At 35.6% G+C, this 22,330-nt stretch overlaps 1 protein-coding gene across 1 annotated transcript in view; it reads left to right on the forward strand.

Annotated features, from left to right (window-relative positions):
* Dtwd1 (DTW domain containing 1) overlaps window positions 1-22,330 on the forward strand; it is an 83,570-nt gene that overhangs the window by 60,833 nt on the left and 407 nt on the right. The window lies entirely within an intron of this gene.

Consider the following 22,330-nt stretch of genomic DNA (forward strand, 5'->3'; position numbering starts at 1 on the left):
CTTTTTAGGTTATAGGGTCCTGATGTGTACTTTTTGTTTATTCATTTATTCATCAAATATTTACTGAGAACCAACTTACCCCAGGGACACTGTAGTGTTATTTCCTAAAATTATTGCCAAGATTTCTTGACCCTTGCTGTTGATGTTCTTTTCTTATTTTGGTTCCAGATTCCCTCACTGCCTAAAATATGATCTGGATACTTGCAAGTTCTATAGTCTTTGATCAAATGAATCAATAAATCAACTTATTTTTTATTGTATAATTGACATTTCTTAGTATGAACCTAGGGTCCCTGTTTCTCTTAATTCCTGGAGGTCTGCACTTTCATCCAAATCCCTTATTCTGTGTCATTTATATGCCTACATAATCCATTGTACCAAACATTCAACTACTTTTCCAAGAGTATCAACTATTGGAGCAGTCTTGGAAACCACAAGCCTTATTTCTTGTTCCTTGCGTCCTTTTCCTAATATACTGCCATGCATGGAACCAGTGCTGAAAAAAGTTGAGCTTGTGATCTGATGCATAGATATCTAAAAGAAAAACACTGATTCTGAGTCTAAGTGCAAATCTTCCTGAACAAAAGATAATTGTCACAAAGTTTTTAGCTTGGAAAGATTTGCTACTTAAACTTGAGACTGATAATCATAAAATTTATAGAAAATATCTGTTTTTATAAATATCAAACATTTTCTGGATATGGGAGGTACTTTTTTAAATAACAGAATATAAAGGTAAAAAAGTAAAACCTCCTGCAGGTACTTAAAACAAGAGATAAATAATCTAAAAATCATGAAAAGTGGCATAGATAATGAATGTCCTGGGAATTCAGGAAAAGGACTCCTTTATGCCAGGAAGAGTTTTAGAGAAACTCTCTGAAGAAAGAAGACTCTGCTTGGATTAGGAGGAAGGCAAGGAATAGATAAAGGAAATATAAGGAAAAAAATTTCCAGAGAAAATTGTATAAATGGTAGGCATAAACAGAAGCTGGAATAAATTTATTCCTTATCAAAGTGGAGTATATATGATCAAGAAGTACAAGTTTTTCAAGAAATTTTTTCATCTGAGTGAGACCCAAGAGCAGTTCCCACCTCAGTGGTAGAAGTTAAAGCAGTTTTATAAAGATTAAAGTTATTACTAGAAAGATTATTGGAAAGATGGTATGGGACTCTTTCATGGAAATTAACTAATTACAGTGTGACTTCCACTCTGGATTATAAACATTCCAAGACACAATACCCATTGTTAACTGTCAACTTTCAAGGCATGGCCCATTCTGTACTGAATGAATAAATGCTAGCAAATGATATGATAATGCATACATCCCTGGAAAAGGAAATACAAGGCAAGTATTGATTCAATATGTGTTCCAAAAGAAGGATTAGAGAGTTAGGCATCATATTCTAATTATTAGGAAAATTCCCTTTGGGGATTTGGGCAGTATGTTCCCTGGGCCACAGTTACTGAGGAATCAGGAATCCCTGTAGAGAATTTGGTAAGCCTGGCATGTTATTAGGAGATGATAAAATTTATAATATAAAAATGTCACCACCCAAGCCTTTGTAATAGTTTTATTTATGGTGATACCCATTTAAACTGTCTCCATTAGGCACATCTGGATTGGTTTAAAAGGTATATTAAATTCATCCCCAAGCTAATATTTTAGAAACCATATTTTATTCTCCTCAAACCATGGCAGTTCATTAAATTCTGAGGCCTAAAAACAGATAAATTATCATTATAGAACCCAGAAAATCATGAGAATCATTGAAAGTCTCCAAGAAACAGTATTACATGACAGAGAGTTTAAGGAGATTCCTCTCCATTCACTCAGACAGTTGGGAGTGTTTCTGTATGTCTAAAGCAGGCAGTGTGTTAATCCAGCATTCTACCATATTGAAGTCATGAAACTGTACTTAGTGGGTGTTATCTCTAGAATCAGCCAGAGCTGGAATCAAAACCTGGATGCAATAAATAGTGATCTTGAATGAATGATGGGGATAAACATACTTACATCATAGGGTTGTTGCAAGAATTCAATGAGATAATGCAAGTAAAGACCTTAGCACAGAGCCTGTTGCAGAGAAAGTGCTTAGTAAATGTCAGTCCTCTTTATAGGAATAACAGAAGTGTATCCATACTGCAGGAGTCTCTAATTTCCCAAAGAGAATCATCTTCAACCATGCTCCCTACCTTCCTATTTTCAACCCTTGCAAACCTGGGACATGATCCAAACCAACAATATACATGCCCTATTTCTTATGTCTTACCCCAAACCATAATCCATTCAATCCCCTACCCCCTCTTAAATCTTGGATTTGACCATAAACCATTTTTGTGTATGGACAATCCTCAATGACTACCTCTTTCTCTGATTCAGCGTAGCTCCTGTCCTGGTTTTGTTTTACTGACAAGGTTTTGTCCTGTGGGTCTTGCTTTCCCCAGCACCTGAACTAAATTGCCTCTATTTTCAACTTTCATCTTCCTGATGGTTCATGGTAACTTTTACTCACCTACTGTAAAGCTAAAACATATTTCACAAAGAGAAAATGAAGTAAGTGTCTTAATTTGATAAGTCATTGATAACAGATTGCTTTCTGTGAGAAGCTTTGGACTGGGGGAAGGAAATGGCAACTGAAAAGAATAGAGTTGGCAATCACTGTCCCTTGGTTGGAGATGGGAGGACAGAGAGAGAGGGCTCCCAGAAGAAGAGGATACAAAAACATACTTCTACTTTACAATCCTGTCAGGGAATTATGGAGATAACGTGGGCCCTGGTGGCAGTAAGTAGGGATTAGTTAAGGACTTTCTTAGAAATCTTATCCTTTAAAAATATCCTCCACTTTTTCCACCTTTGGAAATGGAAAGAAAAATGTATTTCTGTGGTTTCTCAAATCCCTTAAATTGAAGTTTGGGTATTAATTTCTAAAGTGGTCTGTGCCAGAGTGTTGCTTTTATGAGCCCAGAATCGGCATGTAGCTTTAGGCAAGCCAGTGATTTGGAGGTGAGCCATGGCAGGCCTGGTGCCAGCTCCTGGACTCACAATGTCTTATGGCATTTACAACTCATTCTACCATTGCCTTAAAAGAAGGGGATAAGAACTGGGTATGGACATGTGAACAGCCATCCTAACCAAAGAATTGCCCTAGACAATTGGGATACATGCTCTATTTGGGGAAATCTTATAGTTAGATTATTGGTATAATTCAACTTGGCAAAGAGTAAAGGAAAATTTGCTAACAATAATTGAAATTTCCATTTCTAGTACCTCACATACAAATAATAAAAGCCCACAAATCTCTCTGTACCTTTCCACTAATCCCTCCTAGGGTCATTAAGACAATATGGAATCCATGAGAGCTGATTGCTCAGCAACTAAGCTCTGCAGAGAGAGAAAACTCTTTTCCACTGTGCTACTGCTTAGTTCTTATTTCTGCCAGTCTCTTGCCTCCATATTATCATAATATTCCAGGAGATTCTCTCCACAGCCAGTAACTGGGTGTAGAGATAGAAATTCCTTTCCAACAGAAAATATAGTACCTAATGATTTTAAAGGGTATCAGAGGAAAATTAACCAGGATTAGCAGGATTGAAAATGAGGTGTTGCTATTTTATATTAACATTGTCAGGAAAGAGTGCTCTGATAAGGTGAAAATTGAACAGATAATTGAACAAATTAAGAGATGGGACTTGGAAGTACTAGAGAAAGATTATACCAAGCAGAGAAAACAGTCAGTACAAAAGCCCTAAAGTGGCAGAGTGCTAGGCATATATTAAAGGAAAAGCAAGAAAACCAACATGACTAAAGTACAGTGAATGAAAAGAAGAGTGGCAGAGAGAGGTTAAGAGCAACTGAGGAGCCAGATCACTTAAGGCTTATTAGGCTTTAACTCTGAGAAAGCCAGGAAACCATTGGAAGATTTGAGCAGAAGAATATGATCTCACTTAAATTTTAACATGGTCACTCTGGCTGTTGAGAATAGACTATACATATGGAAGAAAAAGGAAGGAAGGAAGGGAGGGAGGGAGGAATGAAATCAATTAGGAAATCATTACAATAATCTAGGTGAGAAATGATGCCACCTTACCAAGGCCATAGAATTAGATATGGGTGAGAAAATTGGAACACAAAGAGATGGTGTGAATTAGTAGTATTGTGGAAATATTTTTAAGATGGAGTCTTTAAGATTTCCTATAATATTGGTGGAGAAGAATGAGGAAAAGAGTGGAATCAAGAAAAGTAAAGGTTTGTGGCCCTCAAGTGAACAAATGAGTTGTTGGTATAGATCAAGCTTACTGCAGGAGATCAGAGTTGAGGGGAAATTTAGGAATTTTACTTTTAAACATATTAATTCTAAATTCATATTAAACATCTTTGCAGATTTAAATAGAAATAAAATACTTTGAGCATCAGTGATATATGTAGATGGTTAAAGTTTTAAGACCACAGGAAATTGTAAATATATAAGAATGCTGAAGATTGGCTCCTGAGTCAGAACAAGGTTTAGAGGGTGAGCAGACATAGACCAAAGATGATGAAGAGGAAGCAGTTAATAATATGAGGAGAGAAGTAAAAGAGTGTGGTATGTAAAACCAAATAAAAGAAAATATTCAAGAAGGAGGTGGTCAACTTCATTGAATGTTGCTGTTAAGAAAGGAGAAGACTGAGAAGTGTAACATGCAAGTTAAATAGAAACAGACTTACTGTTGAACATTTAATGTACTTTCCTTAACAGAACATTTTAAAATACCCTAACAGAAACATGTGAGATGTGAACATTTATTATTTCCAAACACAAGTTTTATGGCCATATTTCCTGAATATTAAAATTGACAAAAATTATATAAAGGAGCAATATATTTGGAAATAGAATTGTTCACCAAATTTCAAAAAAATATTTGCAACAGACCAAGAAAGAGCCCCCAGCAGAGAGATCAGCTAACTCCATTTTAGTCCCTTCTCACCTCACTGAGAATTAACGACCATTCATCCATCTGTTCCTTTATTTTATAAATCACTGATAGCTGTGGATCCCAGTTCCTCTACCCATTTACCTAACCAACCTACATCTACCTGACTATTCACAAAATTAGTGTTGCTTCTAATAGAAGATTGTTAATAGCTACAGTTTTTGCCAACAGTGTCAAAAAAGAACCTGTAACATTATATACTTTAATACATTAGAAAGAGTATAGAGGATTGTACCGTTCACTGTTGTGAGAACAGAACCTACTGTGAAAAACTCACCCTAAAATTCTCATTAGCAGTTTATATCTCTTGGTGTAAAGAGATTTTGATTCCTTATAAGGAAGATCAATGATGAGCTGTTTCTGAAAGCATTAGTAATTTCAAACCTTCTTGGAATGATCATAAAACAAAATGAGGATGATGAAGAGAGATGTTCAGTGGAGTCTGAGATACTTAGAAGATGTTAAGAAAAAAATGTCAGGTAGGAATGGTATATAGATATACAGATATAAAACAAATGAGAAATCTAATTCTGGATGTATAAAGTTAGAGCTTGGGCTATTGGGAAAACTTTGGTATAAATAGTCACATAGAGTGATCATAGAGAAGGAAAGAAAAGCAGAATAACCACCCTGTCAAAATTTTCAGGGAGCCTCCCTCTCTTTCAGACTAATATTTATCCATGTTATAGCATTATTTTATTCTGGTAAAATGTCATTTCTCACGAAATAATTGTAAGCATAAATCATGAGAGAAAATAATAAAAGTATTCCATCATCAGTCTTCATATGTAATCAAGGGAACACATTGAAAAATCTCTTCAACTCTCCACTGCCCCCTGCCCTACTATTTTTGGATTCCAGTTGTTCATGTTAGTAAAACCTGGAATATATTCTTGGGCACAGTTCTCAATAGAAATATTCAGAACAGAGTAATCCTTTTCATAAAAACAACAGAGCGCAAAGTCTTCCAAGATGGAAATGTGTCTTGATAGTATTTCATTTGTTCTTTCCTGTCTTCTGAACCTTAGTTTCATTGCCATTTTTAAACATGGTATGAGGAGACATGAAGTGGTTCTGCAGAAAGCACTTCTATTCTATGGTGTTTATTGCTTTTCTTTTGATTCAAACAATGGTGACACTATTAGAACTTTCTTTCTATGATAAATTTTTTCTTTTAGAAGTTAGGTTTGATTTTATAGACATTTTAAATTTAACACACTAACAACATCCTGCACTAGCATTAAATTCAAGTTCCTAATTACAGAATCATCTTTCCCTACTTTCATTGCTTCCTTTATGATCTAAACTTTTGCCTCTTTTTCTTGTGACATCCACAGCCCCAAATCTTACAAACCAGATGCATTTGCAAAATTAAAGTAATTGGCTTTCAATGATTGACTGAGATCCATGTCTCAGTCTTGAATTACTAAAATATTAAAATTGTATGTATATTTTAACATTTTTGGGGCATTAAATGTGAGTTTAAACATGTCAATCAGTGGAATCATAAATGTACTTTGCCAATTTCATCTCAGCACTTCAATTCAAGATGTTTTCCTTCAAGAAATTTATTGGAAACTTTTGCTATAATTGAAGAGAGTTTGGGGTTTTTTTTTGCCAAGATGGAAATCATAAAGAAAATTCACAATGTGAATAATATACAGGGAAGAATATTAAGAAAATGCATACTTTTAGTCACATGCTGAGATAGTAGATGTTCTACAATTAGAAACTCAAATTATCAAACTTAAAATCAGAAGTTGCTTTGGCATAAAAATTTTCAGGCAAAAAAAGTTGACAGAATGATGGGAGTTGGGCAGGATAATAATGGAGGGAATAAATGGCATTATAAGGTTGATGTTTTTAAGGCAGTTGTTTTGATATGGGGACTTTTCACATAATTCCTAATCTGTTAAAATTTCATCTGATTTTAACATCAATAAATATGTGACAGTCATCCTCACCCCATCCTTTGGCACAGGAATGAGGAAGGCATGAGGTCAGGGTCTGGCAGGAGTAAGGACCAGGAGACACCTAGACACTTAATGGTAGACAAAGCACAACTAACAAGCATGTATTTACTAAACTCACTTCAGAATAGATCTTCAACTATTCTTAGTCAAAACATCTGCCCTTTCTTTAAAAATTTTATGTGACTGAATTATCTAAGCATCAAGTTCTCTGATTTCTCTTTTAAAACTAAGAAAGTAATACTAATGTTACTTTAAATCAAAATATAAAACTTCTGCTTAATAATGATAATAGGCAGCATTTTAAGTTTTGAAAATGAAGATAGGCATTTCTTCTTTTTATAGGCTTCAAAGGTATTTAGGAAATGAAAGATATTGGACAGTATTTTGATAGTTGAATCTACTTATCTTCACTGCCCATGGGGAATTCTTAATTATATATTTAATGATTCTTTGAGCACTCAAAAAATCTATACAAGTAGTCTTAAACTGAAAATCTCTTAAGATTGTATATGATTAATCTGTTGCAAATGTTTCTTTTGAATAAAAGAAGAAGGTGGGAAACTTGCACATTTCAGGCCATTTTAACCCAGTTTTACTCAGCTGGGATACGTGGCTATCTCAGGTAAATCTATCAAAATGACTATCTAGTCAAAGTAGCCTTGATAAAGTGACTCCATTGTTTCCTTCTTTCAAATGAAAACAGGAATAAAAGTTATTTCAGACATATTGAACATGAATAATTTCACTCTTTCATTATGAGAATGATGGATGAAAAACGGTCTTTCTTTTATTGCTTTGAAGGTTGTGTGATTATGCCTTTGGAAACCTCCAGACCCAATCTTTATTTTTTATACTTCAACATATTGTCAGATACTCAGATTACTTGAGAAATAGTGGAATTCTGATTATTTTATTTTTCTGATGTTTTAAAAACTTTTTATCTGCTCGTGGTTGAAGAAGAAATGGGTATAAAGAAAATATGTGAGACCTTTTTGTTCCCTTAGTTGGTTATTTATTAATTCAATAAATATTTCTTTATTCTCTATGCTAGTCAGTATTGGTTTATTGGATGAAGAACTGTATGTTTTTGCTCTTGAAGATCTCACTGTTAATCAGTAAGAGATGGGCATAAATAATGCAATCATATAGTATATTTGTTAGGATAGGCTAACTGCTATAAAACCAACATTAATTTTCAATGGTTCAACAAAAGTTTATTGCCTGGTTATGGCTTGACCAGTGAGGGTACATAAAAAGAACAGGTTGGAGTTTCTGTTCCATCCCTTCAGAGACCCACATTTCTTCCATCTAGTGGTTTTTCTCTTTGGAGGCCCCAGAGAGTTCTATTGAATATCCTGTATCTGTTCAGCAAGCACAACAAAATAAAACATAACCCAAATATGTTTTGTATCTATACAAACACAACACAATAAAGCTTACTGTTTTGTATAATTTTAATGCATCAAAAAAGACATGGAACACATCCATACCCCTCAAGATTTCCTCATTCTCTTTTTTTTAACTTATAGATGAACACAATATCTTTATTTTATTTTTTATGTTGTGCTGAGGATCAATCCTAGTGCCCCACATGTGCTATGCAAGTGCTCTACTATTGAGATATAACCCCAGCCCCCTCATTCTCTTTTATAACCCTTCATCTCAACCATCTTCCTCCATTCCCAAGAAACTATTGATTTGCTCTCTGTTACTGTAATTTGTATCCTCTATAATATCATACAAATGATATACAATAAAAAGAAAGAGAGAACATGAAATATTTGCTCTCATTATATCAAAGAAGATATTTGGTATTTGTTTTTTAGGGATTGGCTAGCTTCACTAAGCATAATCTGCTCTAGTGCCATCCATTTCCCTGCAAATTCTATGATTTTGTCATTTTTTAGTGCTGCGTAATACTCCATGGTGTATAAATGCCACTTTTTTTTAATCCGTTCATCTATTGAAGGGCATCTGGGTTGGTTCCACAGTCTAGCAATTGTGAATTGTGCTGCTATGAACATCGATGTAGCAGTATCCCTGTAGTACGCTCTTTTAAGGTCTTCAGGGAATAGTCCAAGAAGGTTAGCAGGAAGAAAAGATTAACATTAAACAGATACATGAGGTGGGATGGAAAGGGAGAGAAAAGGGAAATTGCATGGTAATGGAGGGAGACCCTCATTGTTATACAAAATTACATATAAGAGGTTGTGAGGGGAATGGGAAAATAAACAAGGAGAGAAATGAATTACAGTGGATGGGGTAGAGAGAGAAGATGGGAGGGGAGGGAGGGGGGATAGTAGAGGATAGGAAAGGTAGCAGAATACAACAGTTATTAATAGGGCATTATGTAAAAATGTGGATGTGTAACCGATGTGATTCTGCAATCTGTATTTGGGGTAAAATTGGGAGTTCATAACCAACTTGAATCTAATGTATGAAATATGATATGTCAAGAGCTTTATAATGTTTTGAACAACCAATAAAAAAAAATAAAAAATAAAACAAAAAGAGAAAAGCAAAAAAAAAAAAAAAGAGAGAACATGAAATATTGCATGGAGCTTTTATTGGCCAGATCTGGAAGAACCATCTTTCCACATTTCATTGTTCAAAATGCAGACATAAGACTGCACCAAAATGTGGAGAGCTAGAAAATGTAGTTAAGAAAATTTTAATCCCTCTCTTGTCAGTGAAACATAGACTAGCTAGGCTAGTTTTTCTGCATTCTGTACTCATGTGTATTTCTAACCATAGTCCATTACTTCCTTCACAAGGCAAATGAAATGGTTAATTATTCCTTGTTCCCTGAGCTAGTTCTCTACATCTCCTTTCATATGAAGTGCTCTTCCCTAATAACTTTTCCCCAAATTCCCTTATCTTTGGGAAGATAATTTCAAAATTTCCCCTCTTCAGTGAAATCTCTGTTGTGGGAAGGGTGTAAATAAGCTTACTCCTCACTCAGACATGGTAAGAAAAAGTTGCTGCTTTGTTTTTCTATAATCAATCAGCACATCCTTATAAACTCTATTAAGTTTCACAATTCCCAACAGAATAGTAGTGGAAAATATATGGTTCCTACAAGATTTAAAACTTAGCTTAATATGTAAAGCATCTTTAAAGCCATTTCAACTGCATCAAAACATTCTTAGATATAATATTTAATATGTAACATCTATCTATCTATCATTATAATAGAGCAAATACCCATGGACCTAATACTCAGCTTAAGCATTATTAATGCAGCTGAATCTTCTTATATACACCTTCCAATCACATCTCCCATTATATGGCATACTTTGATGTTGCTCTTCAGATTTTCTCTTCCTTGTCCATTTCCTGAGCCTTTGGCTATTTTACCTGAGCTGCTAGTGCTACCTCAGTGCTCTCTCTGGCAGAAGTTATACTCCAGCCAGAAAAGCAACTAGAAATCTATGACTCCCCTTATCATTTCCAGGTTTGAATGAAGCATCAGATCATGGGAGTTGACTGCTCTGGCAACTGCCAAAGAGACTGACAGATCCCGGGAAGTGTCAGAGAATTAGCTTTCTGAGGTTACCTCTGACAAATAAAAGCAAGAAAACTGGAGGAACCCAAAAGATTCTTTTGCTTTCCCTTCCTCTCTGATAGATCATTCCAAGAAAGGTTCTTTTGACTTCCTGTGCAGTTAAAACATGGCCTTACTTTTGTCCCCATCCATTTCCCATCTCAGTTTGCCTTTCCTTCACTTTTGCTACCTTGAGATTCAATCTCCCCAGAATTTTCAGCCTTTAATCCTTTATCAGGCTGTTTTCTAGGAGACCTAACTTAAATGTCATTCATACTCAAGAGTAACAATTATGAATTTGAAGTATAACATTTTCATTTAATTTTTATACATTTAATATAAGTGCATAAAGTCATAACAACATATAACATGTTTTGGATGCTCTCAAACTTCATATATATTTAACATGTAAGGATACTTTATATGTCCTTATTAAGTTTATTTTTCATGTAATGGTATGTTTGTGACAATTCCTGTGTTGAAAGATGTCACTCTAGATCCTTCATTTCACTGTAGTAGAATATTTCATTATTTATTTTCCCATTCTTTTGTTAATATACTTTTGGATTGTTTCTAATTTTTTTAATAACACTATAAAGACTACTTCTATACATGTCTTATAGTACAAATTTGACAGAATTTCTCTAGGTTTATACTTAGAGTGGAATTGCTATGTCACAAATTTTATTAGATACTGCAAAATTATTCTCCAGTATTCTTGTATGATTCCTGCCTGCAATACATGTAAGATCTCATTCTATATTCACCTGTTGAATACATCCTAATTCTCTTTTGCTATAATATTGTTCTACTTTATTAGCAAATGTACATATGTGATTTAAAAAATAGCCTAGAAAAAAATTTAAAAAATTAACATTGATTGTTTATTACTTAAAAATATTATGTAATGTTTTAACATATATTTCTTGTTACCTTTTAATCAATTAATTTGAATGTTAGCAAACTTTAATTAAGTTGTACCTAATATTCTGGTATGGCTCTTTGCTTGTGGAAGAAGTTTAATAGTAGCATACAAAAATCTAAAATTTAATATTACTTACATATAAGACAATCTTTTAAATGTCCAAAATGATGAATACGTATTTCTGGTAGTTGGCTTTTTCTAAGTGGTACATGGGCTAATGTGAACTAAAGTGCAAACTTTAATAGTACATGAAAAATAGCTCTGATACAAAGGATTTTCTAAGGGAAGGAAACAAATACTATTATCTTTGCCTATGTAAGCATATCTTGATTGAATGACATAATCCTGGGGTTGAAAGTTGCCTGGATAAGATTTATTACTATTTCCTTCCCCTCTCTCATCGCCTTTCTTCAATAATGTCTCTGTTCTTAATCAGGAAAAATAAAGTTAATAGCTGAAAAGCAGTTTGCAAATCCAGATGAACATCAGAAATCACAGGTCTGATTTTTGTTTTACAGCCCCAGATACATCAGTTGACATGGTCTATTAAATAGATAGGTTCACTGAAGGTCCATTTTCCCCTGAAACTGTAGACAGAGGTGAAGAATAAATGGAATCAGAGTGGGCCTCATGTGGTATAGTCACATTAGGAGTAGAGAGACAGATATGAACAGGTCTCAAGCTCTTTCCATGAAATAGTAAACATCAGATTTCTAGGTTCCCAGGTCTGGTAGAGGGATAGGGGAGACACCTCACTTCACCTTCTAGCCTGATTTTATGCCAAATGAATAATACCAACTGTTCCAAGGGAAAAAACTATCTCAGAATTTGTGTCCACAGGAGATGATGTGTCCATAGGCCTTCTAGACTCTGAAGCAGGCAGTTTGGGTATATCTCTGAAGTGAGAGCCATTTGGAAAACTGTTTCAAACACCAATGAATGTAGGTAACTGTACTCTGAGTTTTCTTCTGTCGGGTTTTAGCTTAAATGTAACAGAAAATTGCCACATCTAGAAAATATGCCCATACTTGGTGTCCTTATAACCCAGAAATTACACTCTTCTGCTTCATGAGAGCATAGTGTGGAAGGGAATGTGGACTCTAGAGTCACGCGGGTTTGGGTTGGACCCTAACTCTGTTATTTACAAGCTATGTCTTTCCACAAGACTCTTGGAACCTCAATTTCTCTTTCTGTAGTGTGGGAATAATAATACTTACCAATCAAGTTGCTTTGAGGACAAAATAAATGAACTATCTCCTGCTTTGAAAGGGGGTGGGCATGCCCCCAAATCTTTCACTATTTATTCTCAGTTTACCTAAAATTGCTGAATGGTTCATGGTTATGGGATAAGGCAGATATAGAATCTTAAAAAATGGAAATGTATGGGATGGCAGTGGTAGGAGTGTGTGATGTTTTCAAATTAGCAATTTGGTTCTCATTATCTTTTGCAAAATAACCAGTCAGATATTATGCAGGAAATTTATAGGCTCTGATGTAACACAGAAGTTTGGAGTATAAAAGTCATGTAGAAGTGGAGTATGAGGAACTTCAAAGAGAGCAGGCCTGATATGGGAGAGAGGTCACATTGAGTTACTCAGGAAAATAAATGTGAGCACCTGTAGGGTTAGAAAACGAGAGTAGTAAAATAAAGTAGAGGTAGGACAGGGGTTGAGGTGGTTACTGCACAGAATTAATGGCAACAGGACACCCCGTGAACTTGATTAAATGTGGAGTTAGCCTTTATTCCCCTCTCTCACATATCTACAGGCAAAATCATCAGCATATACTAATTCCAAACTTTATCCAGCATCCAATCAATTTTCATCACCACCACATATGTCCTACTGAGGACCCTCTTATTCTCATGTCCTAATCATTATAATAGCTTCTTCTTTGTGCTCTGCTTACCCTTCCCTGCTATTCTCAGTAGTCTGTAAAGTAGCCTAAAATCAGCCTTTTATTATATTTTTTCCAGTTTTATTGAAATGGACCAAAATTGTACATATTTAAGGTATACTACATGAAGTTTTGGTGTACAAACATATTGTGAAATTATTACCATTACCAATTAATTAACATATCCATCACCTCAATAGTTACATCGTATGTGGGATACTTAACATTTTTCTCCCTTAGGAACTTTCAAGTATATAGTACAGTATTGTTAATTATAGTCACAGAACAGTACTTTAGAGCTCCAAAACTTATTTCACGCTGTATAACTGAAAGTTTGTACCCTTTGACCAACATCATCTTATTTCCCTCACCCCAACTACTCTGGGAACTACCATTCTTTTCTATGAGTCTGGCTTTTAGGTTCTGTATGTAAGTAAGATTATGTAATATTTGTCTTTCAATGCCTGGTTTGTTTCACTTAGCATAATGTCCTTCAGATATCCATGTTATTGCATCTGAAAGAATTTTCTTTTTAAAGGCTAAATAATATTACATTGTGTGTGTGTGTGTGTGTGTGTGTGTGTAAGATTTTATTTATCCATTTCCCCCATTGATAGATACCTAGGTTGATTTTTTAGTTTGGTTATTATAAATAATGCAGCAATGAACCTGAGAATGTGGGCATCTCCTTGATATACTGACTTGACTATCTTTTTTTATATATTCCCAGTAGTGGATGTGCTGAATCATATGGTAGTTCTATTTTTAATTTTTGAGGAGCTACATACTGTTTTCTGTAGTGGCTATATCCATTTACATCCATTTCATTACCGCCAACAGTTTGCAGAGTTCTCTTTTCTCCATATCATCACAAATACTATACTTTGTACTTTGATAATGGCTATTCTAATAGGTGTTGATTAGTGATCATGAGTATTTTTTCATGTACCTCTTAGTCATTTGTATGTCTTCTTTTGAGAAATGTCTATTCAGGTCATTTGCCCATTTTTAATAGGTTATTTGTTTTCTTGCTATTGAATTGTTTGAACTCTCTCATATATATATATATATATATATATATATATATATATATGTCTGACTTTTGTATTCAGGTACTATTTGGCTCCTAATATGAGCTTGAGACTGTTCCCTCACCTTCCATTTTTTTTAAACAACTAGAAAAGGTTTAGTGTTAATTCCTTTTTAAATGTTTGGTATAAAATTAACCAGTCAAGTCAGAAGATCCCAAGCTTTTCTTCGATGGGAGTTTTTTAGTACTGATTTATTTATTAATTGGTCTGCTCAGATTTCCTATTTCTGTGTGATTGGCATTGATAAATCGTATATTTCTAGGAGTTTATCCAATTTCCCTAAATTATCCAGTTAGTTGACATATAATTGTTAATAGTAGTCCCTTACGTTTGTTCTATTTCTGTGGTAACAGTTATCATGTCTTATCTTTTATAATGTCATTTATTTGAGTCTTTTCTCTTTTTTTCTAATTGATCTAACTAAAGATTTTTCAATTCTGTTGATTTTCTTAAAAGCAAATATTTAGTTTCTTTGACATTTTTCTAGTCTTTATTTCACTTATTTCTGCTCTGATGTTTATATGTAAAATAGTGAAAAAAGTGAAAGCATATGGGACTTAAGGAACACTATGAAGCAAACCAATATATTCACTATTATAGTGCCAGAGTTGGAAAGAGAAAATGGAGTAGAACGTGTACATAAAAAATAATGACAGAAAATTATTCCTTATCCAGGAAGTCCAAAAAAGCCTCAAAGAAAATAAAAATAAAGAGATCTTGATTGAAACACATTCTTATCAAATTCTTCAAAGTCAATAACAAAGAGAGAATTTTGAAAGCATCTTGTTACATACATGAGAATCCTCAGCCTGTCTGAGGAACTTAAGAAAGGCCAGCCTACTTGCAGTGTAGAGAATACTGGAAAGGTGGGATTCTTTTCCAATGATTCAGCTCTTTTAGAGCAACTTAGCTGGAGTGAAAGTTGTGGATGCATCTTTCCAGTCTATAGTCCTGCCAGCTTCTGCTGTAGAGGCATAGCAACATCGGAAGATGCCAGAAGAGACTTTAGGGCTCATTCCCTGTTTATGCTGGGCCTTCTAATTTAGCCATAACTATTTGAATTTTCATCTGTTTTCTATATTTCAAAGGCAGTATACTTCTGAAGAAACTAGAAACCCTCAAATATCCAAGCTCTTTGGGATCAATTTCAGGAAATTCAATTCCAAAGAGGTGCTGTGAGGGACTAAAGTCCGAAGCCAGTGAGTGGCAGGATTAAGCTGTGACTATGAATATTGTCCCATCATGCCTAGCTCCATTTCTCCACACATGTACTGCCTATGACAATTATTTGATATAGCCATCTCTATTAACTAACTGCACTTACGTAGTTAATAGTTATTATAGGCATTAAAGGATGAGTAAAGTGGGTCATAGCACTGCTTGTGTCCCCCAACCCCAAAGACCTCAGCTCAGGGTTTACTCTTGCCTGGTTGTCAGATACTTTAATACTTGAGTGATCCCAGCTGCCTGCTTTTGTCTGAAGGCAGCCCCAACTCCACCCTCTTTGTTTGTAACAGCTTTTACCTCCTAGAGTTCCATAAGTAGGCATTATTGTGAGAAAAGAAAAAAAAAAAAAGAAGAAGATTTTCCTTTAGTTCCATCTTACCATTCCTCTGCACCTTGGGAAGCCAAACACCTCCAGAGTTCATAGTTCCTCAGAGCAACACTGTTGAAAACCATTCTACCTGTTCAGGGTTAGGAATAGTTAAGGATGTGATTGCTCCTAAACTACTTCCATCCAATCTGTAGCCTACTTTTTGGTCCTTATCCTCCCCACCACCTACCTGGTTTTGAAGCAGGGATTATTGGTTGGTGATATACATTGAAAAAGGGATATATTTCTTAGCTATTGCTGCATAAAAATTACCGCAAACTTAGCAGCTTAAGCAAAGTACATTCATTATTTCAGAGTTTCCATGCATCAGAAGTCTAGGCAAAGTTTGGTTCCTCTGTTCATGATATCACATGGTTGCATTCAAGGGGTGGCAGTCTCATCTGAGACCCAGGCTTCTCTTGCAAGTTCATGTGGATGCTGGCAAAATTTACTTACTTATATCTGTTGATGATGGGTTGCTTCTTCAGGGTCTACAGGAGAGAGAGCCTCGGCTCTCTGGAGTCTCAGAGTTCAGGAAAGGAACAACCTTCTTTTAAAGGACTACTTATTATCCTATCTAGGATAATCTCCTTTTGATTAAATCAAAGTCAAGCTGATCAGGAACCTTAATTTATTTTTTTATTTCATTGCTATAATGAAATACCAAAGGTAGGCATTTCAAAAAGAGAAGAGGTTTATTGGCTCACAGTTTTAGAAACTGAAAAGTCCAAAAAGCATGTTGCAGGCTCTGAAGTGTACACAGGAGGATTGCTTCTTGAAAGAAGCCAGAGAGACTGGATGGGGCCAGACTCAGGCTTTTATAACAACTCTCTCTAGAGGGATAAATACCTTAATTTCTTCTGAAGGAACACCCCCAACTGACCCAAGGATCTTCACTTAGGCACCACCTCTTAAAGGTCCCACAACCACACTGAGGACCAATACATAGACCTTATGGGGCAAAGTCAACATCCAAACCATAGCAAATTTCATCTGCAAAAATCTCTCTATCCATAACACAGCATAATCATGGGAATATATCATATAACCTTTGCCCTACTCCATTAATTAAACACAAAGTCACATATCTTTCCCACACTCAAGGGGAAAGGAGGTTTCATAAGGGCACATATACCAGGAAGCAGCGGTCACTGGGGTCATTTTAGAATGCTATGTTGCAAGAAGATCATTACAAAAATAATAAAATCTATAAATGTTAATTCAGGCTAATTAAATAGAGGCTCAAAAAGATAAGTAACTTTTTCATGATTACCTCATGGCAGAACCAGGTTTCTAATCAAGAATGTTTGAAGATAGGGTTTATTCTTTTAATCTCTACTGCCTAACTCATGTATTTGAAAAATAAATAGAGACTATTCAGAGGTTTAATGACACATGAAACTAGAGGCATGCTTTCTTTTTCATGTTTATCTAATTAGCTGGGAAAAACCTGAGGTAGCTCCTTAATTCTATGTTTTGTTCCTTTCCCTAGTAGCTCCACCTGATTTTTGTGAGAATTGGTGAAAAGGCACAAAGCAGTACAAACAGTAGGTACCTATAAATGTTCACAGTACTAAAATGAAAAGTGCCAGTTTTAAGTAGAAGATATTGACCAGTTTAATCTCCTTCTGCCAAGTTTGGTCTGGAGTGGTATGAGCATTGGTATGACTGGAGGAAGGAAGTGGATGACTGAAAGGAAAAATGAATATCCCCTAAACATCACCTTACTTCTTGCTCTCTGCTGAAGGCCAAAGGAACACAGTGGAGAAATTCTGAGCAGCATAGTTTTAGAATTCAATTTCTGTTATAGGAAACTTGTTCTGATAGTGGGTTGAAAATGAGTTAGAGAACAGTAAGAAAATAATACCAAATAGAAAACTACTCTGCAGACTTCTGGGTGAGAGATAATGGTCACTTGAATCAAGAAATAGGAAAGGAGATGGAGAAGGAAAGAGACTCTGTAGATATTTAGATTATAGAATCTATAGGATTTTGTGGCCATTTATGTATAAAGGGTGAAATAAGTGGGCCACAAAAGAAGTCTAAAATAATCACTAAAGAGGTTAGAAATAAACTTAGCAAGATTCCTCATAGAAAATGATAATATTCATATTTTCACTATCTTCTACTCACATGGAATATAGCCTCCTGCAGAGTCAGGGCAAAGGGTTTATCAGATGGTGTGGTAGCAGATAGAGTGCATAGCAGCCTATCTGAGGCTGGGTCACAGGAAGCCATTGCCCCCATTAGCATTGAACTCTGAGACTAGTAGTAGCATCCCTTGGGAACTTGTTAGAATCCACGCCCCCAGACCTACTGACTTAGAAAGTAGGGATTGGGCCCAGTAATCTGTATCTAAAACAAGCCTTGCTGGTGATTTCCACTCATAATAAAAGTTAAACATTTATCTGAAAAAAATATTTTTTGTTTTGAAAATAGACTACTTCACAAAGCCTCTGGGCAGTCAGGCAAAAAGAAAATATAACCAGGGGCCTCTGAAATGGACTAGTATTGAAGCTTATGTGTAACTGGATAGATTTGTTAGAACAATGAAGGAAAGAAGATGCCAAGTGAAACCTTCCAAATACTGAGAGGAAGAATATGCCTGTGACTCGTGTACTGTTGGCCTTTGCATCTTGCTCAGAATGAAATATTTCTAAAGGAAAGAAAAGCTGAAGGAAACTGGGGGAAAGGCAAGAGCCTTAACATTGATCTTGGGAATGCCAGGCTCATACTCTTCACCTTGCATTTTCAGTTACACCCCCACGATTTACTGGAAGACCTGTACCCAGAATCCTCCAGCATTTTAGATTCTGTAGAGCAGGGATATAATGGAAGGGGATATCCATAAGGATCCCTTGACTCTTCTCCTGAGGCTCTTTAATCCAGGTGAGGATTGCAGCAAGACCTGCAGTTCCCTGATCACTGTAGCAAGGGGAAAGACAAGGCCTGAGATGAGGCCTGCTCCATGCTACCTATAGAAGAGGCCTCAGGATAAATTTCAGTGTGCAGTTCCATCTCTGAGTTTCAGCTACTTCATCCTCAAAGTGAAAGAGTTAAGTTAAATAGTATACCCAATATTTTAATTTACTTGTTCTTTCACAACTCAGAATTCCTGACCCTACAGATGATATCAGTTTAGTTTGTGTGGTAAGAAGGAGTGCTACTCACTTGAATCTAGTATTTGAGTAAAAGGTCTTCAGCATTTGAGGATTGTTTTGATGTTAAGGCACAACAAAATCATCCAAACCAAACACCCCCATAGTATTCAGTGAACATTTTTATCTTTGCATATCTAGAACTAGCATTTTTGGTGATGGTGGGGAAAGATTAAATTTCCATTGACAGATTTGAAGTAAGAAGATAGAATGTTTCTCTGACCTTAGACATAGTTTTAGAACAAAATTTGGTACCCTTTCAAATATCTTTGAGGCAGAGAAAGAACCATCTTTTTTGAAGGAGTACCCCAATCTGACCATATTTTAACACCTTTTCTTCATCTTCAAATTAGAAATTAAATATGTTGAGTTCCCCATCCCCAACTTTTTTCTTTTTTATACAATAGAAGCCCAGAGATTTCACAGCTTGATTTCCTTTCTGCACAAAATTGTTTCCTTGACTTTTAGTGTTTTTTCTTATTTCTTTATTTTTCCATTAAAGCAAAACATTTTGAGCAAGACTCAAAGGCAAACATAATGTGAATCAGAGGCATTTTGTTTCTCTAGGATATTTGGAAGTTTTTACTTGGCAGCTTCAGGTGGTATAGGAAGGTGAGCAGTTTCCTCACTGTTCTCAAATGTCCAGCCAACTGTACTTCAGCCTGAGTCCTGGCTCATTTCAGAGGGTTAGACATCCATTTCATCCAACTTACCAGAGGTTTTGTGAATGGGGACATTTCAGAATCAAACATAATAACAACAACAAAATCCCACAACACTTTCTGAAAAAAAAAATTGTTTTCTTGATTTCAAATAACCATGGTATTATTTTATCACGACTTGAACCAAAGTATTGATTCTTGAACTGAAATGCACTTCCTTGTTTATTCCCTTACACAAATGCTTGCGTAATTTTTTTCTTGCACATAATCATCCCCTGAAATTTTTATAGTATCTGAAAGCAATTTCCAGATTTATTTTGAAAGTCAAATGATTCTTCATAACAGTTCTGTGAAGTATATTTGGAATAACTGTTTTTCAAACAAAAAATTAATGCAAAGAAGGGTGGGATGAGGGATTAAGACTACACAGTGAATCACTGTTCATATTGTTCATTAAGTATTCAGTAAAATTCTCATACTAATCTAATTCTTCATATATTTCCTATGTTTGCCTTATTCTCTGTGTGCCTTTTAAAGGGATAATTTTATTTCAATATTTTCCTGATTCTACCACACATCCCAAACTCATACAATCACACCATTAGGAAGGAGCCTTCTAGTACTTTGTATCAAAAGGTAAAGAAGAAAAAAGAGCTAAGGAAAATAGAAAAGCTAACAGGAGTCCAAAAAAGTCATGCTAGAATGATTTTTACCCTTCAGCTGTAATAGAACAAAATGAAAGGTTTCCCAAAACAGCACTAACATTTTCCCTTGCCTCCACTTAAGCAATGACTCTTACACAAGACTTTCTGTGTAATCTCTCTTTATATGACTCCTGATTCAGAAAGCCCTTGGCCTTAAAAACTGGGTAACTTCAGAAGCTCAAGACCTTATTATAACGTATTTTAAAGACAGTACAACGAAATATATAAAGTAAGAGGATACAAGGATGTTAGAACTACCAGAGACTCTAGAGATCATCTGCTGCAGGGAATCATTTTCATCTTACGTTGATTAACATCAGTTTTCTTATTTAAGTACAGCAAGGCCAACAGATAAAGATATGACATATATTAAAAATATTTGTATTCACAGATCCCAAGAGAATAGAGTATGTAATGTCATAGGGGCCACAAAGGAAGCATTGGAGTCACTTAGGAGGCAGAGAGGGGAGGGATGGGGCAAAAGCCTTCATTGTAGTTTTTTTGGGAAGGAGCAGGGAGGCAAAGTAAGCAAGTTTAGAATTGACTTATTTGAATAATTTCAGCAGACTCTGAGGCATAGGTGCTATCCTTAGTTGTTTGGTACCTGGCTCCAGGGTGATTAGGGTAGGTGGTTAGAGGCTCAGAGCATCAGAGCTCTGATGAAGGAGGTGGTTGGCGTTTGGACTCTTGATTGGACGGTTGGTTTGCATCTGACTTGATTGGTTGCCAGGGTACTCCTAGACAGTTGTCTACTATCTCTAGGAAATGATTAACCCTGGGAAGAGCAATCCCTTTAGGGTCAACAGCACTGCCATTTCTGAGCTTTCAAGGTTGGGCAAAGTGTTCCCAGGGTTCTAACAGAAGGTTTCCCTTTGTCTTATCTAGATCTGGCATGCTGCAAACTTAGGAAACTCCTTGTTTCTCCCTCTTGAATTCTTAAACAAAATTGGAAGTTAAAAGGAAATCACCTAAGTAGTTGTCATTTCCACGGTAGGGAACAAACTATTTAGACACATGACTGACCCTAACTGCCTCCTCAGTGTAACTGATGGACAAATGGCAGACTAGAAGCAAAGGCAAACCTATAAAATAGACATAAGTTTCCTTCAATATGTTTATATTTCCCTTGTAGAAACTCTCTTTCTCTCTCCTTCTTATACCTATTTTCAGAGCCTACATACATGTATTTTCCCAGCTAGATGCCGAGGGACACTAGATTTAACATTTTTTTCTGGCCTTCCATTTGGGGACATCACTCTCCACTTCTCACAAAACCTAGTCAAATTACAAGCTAAAACACTATGGTGGGGTTGGGTGCATAGGCTGCAAATTTTATGTTGCTTGAAGGGGAACATAGCCTCACAACAGTCAATTAGGTTACATCTGTCTATAATTAGCTGGACAACACCTTGGGTCCCAAAGGAGGGAATACAATTTAGAGAGATACCAATGGGGTAGGAATAGGAGAACACAAAGCTCTAGATAACAGTGTTCAAAGCCAACTGGGGTAGTCTCCAAAGAAAAGGGTTGTGATGGTTTCCACAGGAGAAGAAAAATTTGCAAAGGAGATATGAAAAAATGTTAGAGGAAATGTTGCCTGTTCTACTTAAGTAAGGTTTGAACTTCATGACATCTTTTCCCTGGAAAAGCAAAAACAAAAACAAAAATAAACCACATGTAGGCAAAACTAGTGAGCTGCCCACATTCAAGAGAATTAAACAGATGATATACTTTGCAAAAAAGAAGTTGCCAAATGCCAAAGATCATTCTTATGCTGTAATATTCAAAATCAGTAGTTAAGAATGTTCTGG

The sequence above is a fragment of the Marmota monax genome, unplaced genomic scaffold, assembly GCF_021218885.2.
Source record: "Marmota monax isolate L192 unplaced genomic scaffold, Marmota_monax_Labrador192_F-V1.1 WCK01_AAM20220418_F8-fsc00001, whole genome shotgun sequence".
Lineage (NCBI taxonomy): Eukaryota > Metazoa > Chordata > Mammalia > Rodentia > Sciuridae > Marmota > Marmota monax.